The sequence below is a fragment of the Xenopus tropicalis genome, chromosome 2 (assembly GCF_000004195.4).
Source record: "Xenopus tropicalis strain Nigerian chromosome 2, UCB_Xtro_10.0, whole genome shotgun sequence".
Lineage (NCBI taxonomy): Eukaryota > Metazoa > Chordata > Amphibia > Anura > Pipidae > Xenopus > Xenopus tropicalis.
This window is the reverse complement of record NC_030678.2, coordinates 128,523,671-128,537,212: the sequence shown is the minus strand read 5'-3', so window position 1 is coordinate 128,537,212 and position 13,542 is coordinate 128,523,671. Positions and strand designations below refer to the sequence as shown.

General features: G+C 36.1%; 1 protein-coding gene across 2 annotated transcripts in view; it reads right to left on the bottom strand.

The window, feature by feature from the left end:
* The window catches only part of pcdh9 (protocadherin 9), a 1,048,626-nt gene that overhangs the window by 569,193 nt on the left and 465,891 nt on the right, over positions 1–13,542 (bottom strand). The gene's annotated exons all lie outside the window — the stretch shown is intronic.

Below are 13,542 nucleotides of genomic sequence, written 5' to 3'. Positions count from 1 at the left end.
GAAAGGCATTTGCTGGTAGACGGTTAATATGAGGGTTAATATGAGCTGAATATAGAGGGGATTCATGTGGCCCCTGAACCACCTGTCATCATTACCTGTAGCCTGCCTTTGCACCCAGCATACTTTTGTACTGTATATTACCTCTAGTCTGTTTAAAAATGTTAACAAGGATATAATATGTTGGCAGTCATGCAGAGTTTATTGTTCCTTTCATTTTCTAGACCAACACCTATTGAAGAGACAAAAGCAGAGGTACTGTATGATAAAAAGGACTTGCTGACACTCATGCCTTTATAGAGCACTGTAGGAATATTCATCTTTAAATCAAGACAGCCAAGGCTCTTTCCTCAGGGTTTAAGAGCAAAGATGTTTGAATCAGTGGTGGATCAAATCTCAATTTAAGTCAAGATTTAGTTACTAAAATAACATGATTCCCATGTGAATAATGGTTTCTTTCTAGACACAAATGCCTGCAGTTAGATAAATGGGAAAAGTACTTTGTGTGACATTCAAACTTTGATTAAAGCTCAGCTGCCAAAAGTTGGTTTCAGAGCATTGAGAGAACATGGGAATTTCTATTGTGAATGCTAGAGAAGAGTTAAGACAGACTTATTTTCATAAGTCCCAACAGTATTTGCCCTCTTTAGGACTGGTGGGCATGCAGTGGGCTAAATTGTCTACCTTCTATGTCACAAATTAACCTTGGGCTCCGTTCATTATATTTGTCTTTAACTTTGACCTCCCACACTAACAAGCCATGCAGATTAAACCATATTCCACACTTTTTAAAAATAAATAACAAAACTGTATGTAAATTTAGAAATAAATAGTACCTATGTGTTCCAGATTTGGCAGCTGAAGAATAATAAAAGAAGCTCTAGAAGCCCCGCTTTTCTTGTACACATTTTGCATCAAACCTACATTACTCCTGTTATGTATAAAGCTAAAATCGATTTTGTTTTTCCATCTAATGTGGAGCTGCCTTACAAAGTTACCATTTAAGACTAAAGTTTGTAGCGTGCCCACTGTGGCCACTACAATCCGGGATCAAAATTCTCTGATATTCTGGGAGGTTATAACATATAAATGAAAAAAGTTGACTGGCACAATGAGTATAAGGCAAGTGGAGCTTAGTGTAGCAATGTTTCAGGGGCATACCCCTTTGTAAGGTATCATCAGGGTTATAACATATCTCACAAAATTCGTCTCCTAATGTCTATTAGGAAATCTTTGTTTCTTGCTCATAATTATATTGCACTTAAGTAGCTCTCAGATGATTCTCCTGATATTGTTATGTGCAAGATCCATCTAACAGAACATGTACATGGGCTTATTTGGTCTGTTGTCAGAGATCCAATAGATTGCAAACTCCTTGAGGCAGGGACTTGATCCAAATTGTGTATTGAAATCTCTTAACTCTTAAGCACTGATTTATCTATTGTTACTGTAAAACTTAATATAACAATAGCCCTGTTTGCGTTCACACCTTGTAAAGCACTATGTACAATAGTGGTGATATATTAAAAAAAAATACAATACAATACAATTGTGTTTGGCAATCTTGGTTGCATTTCTTTTTAACAACCTCTATATGTTATATACTGTAGGTATAATTTTAATTGATACAAGAAAATATTTACAATGTGGTGTTTGTTTTGCTTACCCACTTTGTAATCTTTTATTTGTATTTTTTCCTACTTTTCGGTTTGTTATTCTTTTGAATTAAAAGCAACAAAAAAAGTTTATTTCAAAAATGGTCACAATTGGGCTGTCCAACTCTGGTCCGCTTGCCTTTGGTTACTTAACATGGGATAACGCTACAACTTTTGAGAAGGGCAAGAAATTTTCACAAAAAGGCCACATAATATCAGCAACATTTCAAATTCACTCTACATGCACAAGATACAATATTGCTATTGTCTAAAAAAATGTTTTGTGATTTCAGAAAAGTCTAACATATCACGATACGTAACAACCAAATCAGTGCTAGTAGTGCAGCTTACTGATGTAGTGCTAAAAACAGTCAAGTAGCAACTCATCTTTTATTAAACAGCTTGTTCCATTGTTCTGGCTTAGAGGGGCAAACTACTAGGCAAGTGAAATGCCTTCATGCAAGAGCCTACATAGAAATGTGTTTGGAGAAACAAGCTGTAAGATCTGGACAGTTGAGGAAACTGTGATGGGAATTACCTTTTCCCAATACTATTTAGCAATTTATAACCAGTAGTCTTACTTTGGCTATTTTTTCAAATGCCTTTTCAATAAGATAAAACACCAGTTTCATGCAGATGTGTAATTGCATGTATTTATACCATTTTTGTGGAAAAATAGCAGCCTTAGACTAGGGAACTTATTGTAAAGAGATGCTAAATAGCACTATTAACTGGCAAGGCAGCTTACACATAAAAACAAAACTGTGCACAGTATATAAAATACTTTTAAGTTTTTTCTTTTGTTCATTCTTTGCTACACTAAGTAACAATGAACAAAGGCAAAAAAAGTCTGGGTTAACACAAAGGAGTAAAGTTGAGTATGATTGGAAAATACCACCTAAGGGCAGTGATACATTGGCAAACAAAACAACACTTTCCCTCTTGGCATTCCCTTTCCATTCCTGAGTTCTACTGACAATGCAGTTTGGCAAAAGGCAGCCTTTTCCTATTTGCTAGAATAGGAAGCAAGTAAATAACAACTAAGCAGTTTGTTCTGAAAACTGTGGCTGGACCACAACACGCACAACAAAAAAAAGGTAAAGTAATGGGCATAGAAAGGAGAAATGAGGTGGGCGAAGGAGAGGAGTGGAGAAATGTAAAAAGAAATGTACAGGTATATATGCAGCGTGACCAATTTTTTTTCTTTTTTTTATTATTTGCACATATTTAGTACAGCTATAAAGATCTGTTATGAAGAATGCTTAAGACCTGGGTTTTTTCGGATAATGGATATTTCCATAATTAGGATCACCATGTCATAATTATGCTAAAATTAATGTAAACATTACATAAAACCAATGGGATTGTTTTGCCACCAATGGGGGAGGGATCCATGCAATTTTGTTAGGATCCAGTTTTATTATTACACAGAAAAGGGAAATGATTTTAAAATATTAAAATTATTTGTTTAAAAAGCATTCTATGAGATATGTCCTTCCCATAATTTGCAGCTTTTGGTTTCCAGATAAGAAATCCTATACCTCTATAAACAATTAAAATTTCTAGTGAAGATGTTTATATTGAGAAATGCCATTTTTTTTTCTAACTTTCATTATATTACCCTAAAAGAGTTCTAAACTCCAAAGACAATAAATGATGGAATTATGACATACAACCTAAGAAATTCATAAACCGTATTGCTCTTTTAAGCACTACACAGTAATATGCACTAAAATCACCTATGCCCAAGCAAAAGCTGCAGCATTCCATGTTTCATTAAATCATCAATATTTTCCTTGAAGCCTAGTTGTACGTTGACTTTGTTTTACTACCATCATCAAGTTGTCGTGATCGAGATGGTAAAACAGAAATTTATTCTGGTGCTAACTATGAAAATAAATGATTGATTTTAACATTTAATGATATCACAAGATTTTATTTATGGTCAGAAATCTGCACAAGTCAGTGCTCTTATTAAACTTCTGTCCTTTACAAATGTAGTGCTTAAAACAGAATCATACATCCTTGAGTTGCAATTTTGATCTTGTGAAAAAAAGTAGTAGACCGAAATGCTACAGTAGATGCTAATGTTGCCTTGCAAACTGTAGGGCTGTTTAACTTTCGCTAAACAATTTGCCAATGGTGAAATGCGGGAAATGCACTGCAAATCCATGCCTGCTGAAAAAATTCGCTCATCACTACTCAAGACACTCAAGGTAGGGAGCATCAGAAAAGCAAGGACAGGGCTGAACTCTGCATCCTGGAGCTGCTCTCTGTTGCACTTAGTGCAGAGCACAACTTCAACAAAAAAGCTGTCATTTTTCACTCAACTTCACATGCACGGACCATGGGATTGATAAAAAAAGGAGAAGAAAGGAAGACGATCGTTGCCTGCATTTACCGCGGGCCGGTGCAGTTTTCTTCAGAAACAGAAGCACCGCCCGGGGGTTTAAGGTAAGTGATTACGATCAGTGGGGAGTGTCTAACATTTGGCACCCCTAGTGATTTAACCCTTCCTTCTCCTTTAATCTAACATTTTCTGGTCACTGCTGCATTCTCTTTTTTTTGCAACACTTTCTTTTTAAAACAATTACCTTCTAATTTCTTGCTTAGGAAAATGGGTTTATTTTGTGAGATTCAGTGGCCATTGTCTTGCCTTCTCTTCACTAATAATGGCATATTTTTTTAAACTACTTTAGTAGCAAAATTTGAATATTTTGGCCCATTTAATAACATTAGATGGTTCCACCAACATAACATAATGTTATAGGCATTTTACTTAATCTGTATTAATAATACAATACACTTTTACAGAATAATAGAGAAAGACAACAATTAATTTCATAGCTGTTTCTGCAGCTTCTTAGTGTCTCTGCCCACTTGCCCCTGTTTTGGTAGATCCTGACCCCACCATTACTAATTATCCTTGGAGCTCTTTTTAGTAAACAGCCTTGTTTTTCTTGTTCTTGACCCAGAAAGTATTAAAACTCTGGCAGGTTTTAGAGGGCTGACACGTGTGCATCTTGATCTGCTGGTCAGTACACCTGCAAGATATTGAGATGAAAGTCTTTTGGCGGCAGACTAGGAAGTTTTGATTGCTGTGGTCCTTACCTTTATGTGAAACCCTCAAACATTTTTATTATTCTTTTCTTTGAAACACTTGAATGCATTTTTATAATTGGAAATAATCAACATAAACAAAGAACCAGAAAAAGTACTGGAAGCAATTAAATTCACACAAGGTATGGTACAACATTAACAACTTATTTGATCCATTGGATTCACTACTTATATAGTATTTTTGTTTTCAAGTTTTCAAGTTTTTCAAGATTATTGTTTTACTTACTATATTATTTACACAATCGTTTTCTTTTGCATCACATGGCCCCCAAGATTTGTGCTTGTTGTAAATGTAACTTGTAAAACAATATGTGCTTGGTACAAACTTATTTATGTCCACAATTTGTACAGAATAAATACAGAATAAAGTATTCATCACATTTATAAAGTCAGTACTACCTTACAGCCATCACCCATAACACAAAACTATCAGCTCAGATCAGTAAAATTACTCTAAACAGCCTCCAGAATTACCTATCTTTGTCCCTGCATTCAGTCTGACCTGGCTTCTGAGTTAGAAGTTGAAATCTTCTGCTCGTTTCCTTTGGTTCCTTGTGCAAAGTAAAGCCCCGCCCCCACTTTCTGTTCATTTCCCTCATTAATAAAGAAAAAACCTGCTCATGCAAAGACTGGCTCCTGCTGCCTCAAGCCATGTGCAGAAGGCTCTCCACTTTGACTACAGTAGTCAAAGTGATGAGGGAACTGAACAGGAAGTGGGGGCAGGGCTTCAAGCTGCACAAGGAAACACAGGAAAACAAGCAGGAGATTTCGACTTCTAACTCAGGAGCCAGGTCAGACTGACTGCAGGGACAAAGGTAGGTAATTCTGGAGGCTATTTAGAGCAATTTTACCGATAGGAAAAAAAAGGCTTACTTATTCTTTAAACCCCAAAAGTGAATTGGATGTAAATGTTGAAAAATACACTGGAACTTACATCCTACCATGGAAGGGGTACAAAGTACAAGGGTCAAGCAACACTCTCCATCTATGTTGCTTGCAGTAATGCACAACAGTTTTGACTGGAGTACCTAAGCTTATACAGAATCATGGCAAAAACAGGGCATACAGTATGGAGGTATAATATTATAAACATAAATCTGAAAATTCATAAATATGCCCTTTGAAGTCAATATTGTGACTGAGTGTTATCAACCTTGTTACTTACTTATATAACTCTATATTGACATCTGTCACATCAAAAATGCTTTCGGACAAAACATGAAACAAAAGGAAAAACATAAAAAGCTGGGAAAAAAAACATTTCATTATACCGGTACACAAAAAATACAAAACATACAGTAGCCTCTACATACTGTACTTTAATTCTACACTTTGCTGAGCAATTTACTCCACATTGTATTTAGATTGTTGTTTTAACTACAGCAATTATTTTGATAAAATCTAATTATCTCAGTAAAGAATCTTAATTATAATTTAATTGTTTCTATATCTTATAGTCAGCATCAGAAGATAAATATTGCTGCATACGATAGAAATCGTTACAAAGGATAATTTCTTACGCATGTGAATGTTTAGTTTCAAAAGTAACAAAAGTCACAAATCAATATTGATTTTTTGTTTTGGCAATAATGTGTATGGATGGTTTAAGATTCCCAGAGAGAGCAGCCCTATTTGATAGTAATAGATTCCTGCACCTTACTTTCCAGATTTACTGACTTGAATGGAGAATGTACAGCAGCTCTATTTTTTAAGCTAACAAAACTTCTTTTACTCAAGTCTATGTTTAGTTAGTTCCATGAAGTTATAGCATTTAGTGTGATAGATCTGGGAAAAGCACTGGGGGAAATGATCTGATCCCTTTCTAAAACCTGAGTTAATAGAGTTCAGGCTCATTTACAAGGTGGGTATGTATAGACAATAACAATGAGATAAGTACTGATTGTCCCCAAAGGTTTCAAAATATCTGTGCATGCCTGAATTGTAGCAGGCTGAGCCAGCAGGCAGAAATGATGCAGACACACATGCTTCAATACATCTTCATACACTTGTATTATAACAAGCTGGGAGGGGGGGGAGCTACAAGAAGAGACATGGAGGACAGTTTTGGGAGAAAGAGAGGGATTCCTACACTTTACTGCTACCTCTTCAGATATGCTTTGGCCATCTTGTATTGTGTTTTTTTGGACTGTGTATAGACTTTTGTGGGACTTCAAAACTGCCCTTTTGTTACTGTTGTGCTGCTATTGGATTTTACAAAATAAAGTTATAAAATGCCACACAGACTTCTCTCCAGTGTTATGACATGCTCATGTTAGGGCATTGGTCTGACACTTATCATAGGATTCCCTATAAGAAAAACCAGCATTTTAAGAGAAGAGTTAAATGTAAGGAGTATGCAGTACATGTGGTATAAATGTTAAGGCTGACTGCCTGATGTGGAACTAGAACAGATATTTATACTGTGATTGCTAAGAGTACATCTACAGGGATGGAGGAAATAAACTTGCTACAAGTTATCCTAAAGAAAAGCAATAGTTAATAAACTGATAATCCTGCTACAGAGAAGAGCTTTGTGATAGGTCATGGTATTGAAAGACAAACAGAGATCAGTTCTTCTTCAGTTCCTCAAGGGGAAGGGGAGTGGTTTACTTCTGAGGTGACAAATAGAATAAGTCTTAACACTAAATTATTTTTCAATGATACCTGGAGGGCTTGCAGACTTCACATTTCTGAGTTTGTTCTAATTTAAGCCCATAACGGTATTGTCAATTGATAATTGACAGCAGCTCCCAACTGCTTGGTAAGTATATTATACAGCTAATGTCAGAAATTGTTATTAAGCCAAGGAATGTTATTCCTAATGTAAATAGTGCAGTAATTTACAATCCCCTAAGAATCGCATTATGGTTTGCATCTCTTTTGGTAAATACCAACGTCAGGAGAATGGACAAATGTGCTGAGGTAGGGTGTTTGGGGTAATACAGCAATGAAAACATGCTGCTAGAAAAAAACAGTATGGTAACAGAGCATTTACTGTTTTATAGCAAAGTGCGTCTACTATCGCAAGTCACACAAGCAGGCTACTTGATCAGTTTAAATACCCAAAGTAACTGTGCAGAAAATGGCTGAGGATCAATTGAAACATAATTTGTGCTGTTGAGCTAAATTATCTGCATGAGCAAGAAGTTACAAGGTTTTACCCTTCACATTTTTTATGGTCTATTATAGTCTCATGCACAATACCACCTAGAGAATGAAAGTATAGTAATGAAATACATATTATAATTGAATAGCTATAAAGCTATTAGATTATCATGAGAAATATGCAGTCAATTTCCTTAGATTTAACTATAAGTATTTTGATTTCCTTATCAGAACCTCAGACAGGAATTATTCTGAGATACAGTATGCTACCTGTACTATTTGAGTGTATCCAATGAACTCACTGTGCTTAAGAATTATTTCTGCCTTTGATATGCTTCACGTGTCCCCTATTATATATTTCCTTCTCTTACAATCCATGGCAATTAAATTAGTATTGGCTGTACATGAATGCAACTTTTTTTTTTTACCTTTATATTACTGCTAGTCTACTGTAAAAGCTAAAGTCACTAATAGTTGTGCTTTTAGTATTACTTCAAAGGAACAATAAGATAATATTGTTTATTTGAAACTAAATTATGTTGTTCATCTTTATGCAGCTTATTAACAGAACTGTTAATGAACCCCAATCCTGTATTCCATGTACTTTAGTATGGCAGTTTGACACATAAAAACATTTATTGGGTGCATAAAAATCAATAAACAAAAGGTTGATGATCCCTAAATTCCTCCTTCCTAGCACGGATTGTGCCATTGGGTGCTTTGTCAGAGGAGGTAGGGAATGGTGATCCAAATTATGAAGGGAAAAAAACATAAAAACACTTATCTAAAATACCCCTGGTCCCAGATAATGGACCCCATACCTCTACTCTTACAATACTCTAATGCAAGTTTGAACAAAGGTAGAAATACATCTCAGAGCTTCTAGATACTGCAAAGCAGTGTATGAATGGGCAATTTAAAAAAAAAATGCCCAAATAAACAATCAATTTGCAGGTGGATATATACAAAATATAATTATTGCCCATAATCAGAATTACTTGACCACTGATTGGGTCATAAAGGGTCCTGTTGGATTGCATGTGTGACCCAGTATAGATTGGCCAATTGAATATTTCAGCCTGCTTGATGGATAGCAAAACGTACACTGGCAAATTATTTTTTAAGTAAATGGATTATTTTCTATGCATACATGGGCAAATTAATTGCCGGCTAGGTCAGAAACTGCCAGTTTAGCATTCAATTGCTATCCTTGTGCTTCGACGGGTGATATCATATATGTTTATAATTTTTCTATACTAAGCCTGTCTAAGTGCATGCAACTCATAGTTCCCCAAGAGTTAAGGCTGGAATTTATAATTGCCAATTTTTGCAACAGCAAAAAATGTGCAATTTCTAAAAACCACCAGGCAGCAAATCTTCAATAGGCTTGGCAAAAGCCAAAAGAAGGGGGAAGAAACCAAATGTGTTGGAAAGCAGCATATCCAGTATAACTTATCCACAGAATGTAATTAATCACTATAACTTCATAGCTGACTCGCCAATTAAACCTATCTGTAAGTGTACCTTTAGTTACTTCACTCAGTATATAATAAAAACAATAGCTATAGCCCAATATTTTCATTTATCGCATTTGGTGTGCCATTCAAACAATAGCACCATACAGCAAATCCAGTAAAACTGTATTTTCCATTAGGGTATACCAAGTATAAAGGTCAGTGTAATGGAACTTCACCTCACTGCTTGCTTTTTAGCCTTTCACCGTGTCTCTGTCTTCAAATGACCAAGTTCAGTATTCAGATCAGATGCCAATTTCATGCTTTCCCATGACATACTGGGGCTCATTTATCAACAATAGACCAATTTGCCCATGGGCAGTAACCCATAGCAACCAATCAGTGATGACCTTTTTTTCATCCAGCTGCAGTTAGAACAATGCAAAATGCAACAATTTGATTGGTTACCATAGGTTACTGCTTATGTGCAACCCCTATCCCTATATACTTGCAAGTTGTGCTGTATATAATCATCAACACAAAACTCCAGAACAGAAAAGATTAGTTTTAGTGATAAGCGAATCTGTCCCATTTCGCTTTGCGAAAAATTCGCGAATCTTTTGGCAAAAATGTCATGCGTCAAAAAAAATTGTCGCTGCTATTCTTTTGTCGCCCGCTACTATTCTTTTTTGATGCGCGACTATTCTTTTGACACGGGTGACAATTTTTGGACGCACAGCAAATCTTTCTGCGGTGAATTTTTTTATTCGTTTCATGAAACAATTTGCCAATGGCGAAATGCGGAAATTCGCCGCGAATCCATGCCTGCCATTTCACCCATCACTAGTTAGTTTTATTCAGGTAACATTAAGGTTTAAAAAGCTAAAAAGCCAGTTTTCCAACCTATAATTTCTGGGTCAGGCACCTGGCTATACCATACAGCAGCAGGAAAGTTGCTAGAACTGCTTCTATAGTAGCAAACTTGTAAAAAATATGTCACTATGGATATTGTCTTTTAAGCAGATTTCTGTTTGTGCATGTGTTCAATAAATAAATAATTCATGCAAAAATTGATTTACTACAGATTAACTATATGTAATACTGTGTAGTGTAGCTTAGAATTAAAGCAGCATACTGTAGCCAAGAAATCCATTAACATTTTTTTCATTAGCAAACACAATAAAACTAAGCTCGGGTAGAAAAATGTTCTAAATCACCAGGAAAGGAATATTTTCATAAAAATGTAACTAGTGTAGGTATTAGCAATAGTGATAGGCAAAATAATTTGCCAGGCATGGATTTGCGGCGAAGTTCTGCATTTCACCATTGGTGAATTTTTTTGTGAAATGGGTGAAAAAATTTGACGCACGTACAAAAATTGTTGCCTGCCTCAGAAAAAAATGTTGTGCGGGACATTTTTGCCATTTTGCAAATCTTTTCAAAGATTCAAAAATTTGAACTGAAACGGGACAGATTCACTCAGCAACTAAAATAAGTTAAACCCAATAAAAAAACAGAAATGGCATCACAGAGTTTTTATTTTAACATTAAAGGGGACCTATTACCCACGCATAAAAATCTGTGAAATAAAAATCCTTTACGAATTAAACTTGAAATTGAAATTCTCTCTTTTTTAATTAAAAATGCCATACCTGTTAAAAATGTATTTAAAATGCTAAGCTGACAGTCATACATTGCCTGCCTCAATTACTTTCCTTCTCCATTTAGTGTTTCCTACAGTATATATCGCTGCACTCCTCTCATTCCCTCTCCCTTCTCGCTGCCTATAACTGTGTATCCTGTGCATAGGCATGAGCCTCAGGTCCCACATTTTGCTGATACAAAACTTCCCTTAATAACAGTGTTCACAAAATGGCGCCTGTCTGCTTGCTGTGATTGTAAATTCCAACACTGAAGAAAACAAGATTTAAATAATTTATATAGTGCAAGTAAATTTTATTTTGCACAGCTAACATGATAGAACCTGTTTGGAATTATTTTTTAGGGTAACAGGTCCCCTTTAAAGTATTTAGTGGTAAAATATAAACGCATGTACCAACAACACAATATGCAGACTAAGGGGCACATTTACTAATCCACGAACGCTCCGAAGGCGTTTTTTTCGTAATGATCAGTATTTTTTCGTAAATTGTCACGACTTTTTCGTAGCCGTTACGACTTTTTTGTAAATTGTTGCGACTATTTCGTAGCCGTTGCGCTGAGTACGAAAGTTTCGGATTCATTCAAGCTTCAGTATCGTGACTTTCCTTGGGCCAGGTTGGAGCTGCAGAGTGCCATTGAGTCCTATGGGAGGCTTCCAAAATCATGCAAAGTCTGAAAGGTTTGCTCGCCGTTTACGAGCGGTCAATACGAAAAAGACATGACAATATACAAGCAAATCGTAACAGCTACGAAAAAGTCGCAACAATTCGCGCAAGTTGTAATGGTTACGAAAAAGTCTCGACGGCGGCGAAAAAATCGCAAAAATACGAAAAAGTCGCAAAATGTTCGTTTTCCAATCCGAATTTTTCCCATTCGGATTTAGATTCGTGGATTAGTAAATGTGCCCCTAACTGTAGTACTTAACCACAAAAGCATTATTAGGATGATTTTACTCAGGGCAGAACTGTAGCCTGTCCCATTGCTGCCTGCAAAGGTGATTTTCTGTATTAGTTGTATGTGTGTGTGTATAGTGTATAATGCCCATTGGCATTATTACCTAAATATTTGGCTTTAAATACATATAAATACTGTTATCTGGCATACATATGTGTCTTTATATACAGGTCACTGAAGAGAACATCTTTGTTCCTTTGTCTTCAGTTAGAGGTAAAAAGTTAAATACCCATTTATAAAGGTATTCAAAGGGCATTCATTGAATATACAGGTATCGGTTTATTACAGAAATATTTAAAATATAGCAATAAAAATTCCCATAGTTCTTTTTTAAACAAACATATGCTTTTTTTTTTTACTGATTTGTCTTTGATGTAAGAGATTACTGTGTACTTGATTTTAATAAAGCTAGAGATAACTCATTTGCAATGGTGTGCAAGGTGCAAAAAATAGGCTCAAAGCAGCACACCTCACTATCCAACAGTTACACCTGCCACTTTTAAGAGCACAAAGACTTATGTCTATCTATGTATGCAGAACTGGCGGTGGCTGACACTCCTGCATACAAATAGGGCTGCACTTAGGTAGGACTTGGCATACCTCTGTCTGGAACACTAGTCACAATGCTTAAATAACAAGAAACAGAGCATGCAAAGCTATAAGGAGTCTTGTACTTAAAGGAGAAGGAAAGGTAAAAACTAAGTAAGCTTTATCAGAAAGGTCTATGTAAATACAGCCATAAGCACTCACAGAAACGTTGCACTGATTTCTCTGTGAAAAGATTTGTTGTGTCTGTTTTCCTCTGCTAGAGACACACAGCTCTCTCCCCTCTCCTGCTCCCCCCTCCCTCAAGAATGCTAAGAACTCACTCCCCCCCTTAGGAATGTGGATCTGAGCCAATCAGCAGGAAGCTTCCTCATAGTCTCACAAACTGAGCATGTACACTGGTCTTGGTCGTGGTGCAGGAGTGAGGCATTATGGGAACTTTCTTTACAGAGCTCAGCATTTTTTTCTTCCTGTTTGGCTTCTGATCATCTGAACGAGAGAAATATGGGGAGACTTAAAGGCAGAGAACTCTTTATTAACCTTTCCTTCTTCTTTAATAGCGCTCCTTTACTATCAGCAGGGAAGGGGAAAAAGTTCAATCCATCAATCCACTATGTGCCCTGCATTACATTGAAGAAGTTCCATAAGGCCTGGCAGAGTTGTGTCCAAAGATGAATACAGTGCTGCCTGCACAATATTCATGAGGGGCAAGTGGGAGGGAAGCCCATAGACACCACCTAATCCCGCCCCACACTTAAATTGCATCTTTACAAAAACAAGAGGCCCATAGCACATCCCATACCTCTCCCTTCTTGCTAGAGTGAATAAGTTATAAATAATGCTTAATCCTGAATTTCAGCCTCCTCATCCCCCCTAAGCTATGTTTTTCTTTAGAGTGCAATATTCTTTGCCAATGTCTTGCACACATTTACCTTCATCAACAAGAGTTTGTTATAAAACGTATTAGCAACAGAAATAACATTATAAAATGCATTTTATGTACAGATTACTACAGCAGAAAAAATGTATAAGACAAGAATATTTATTAT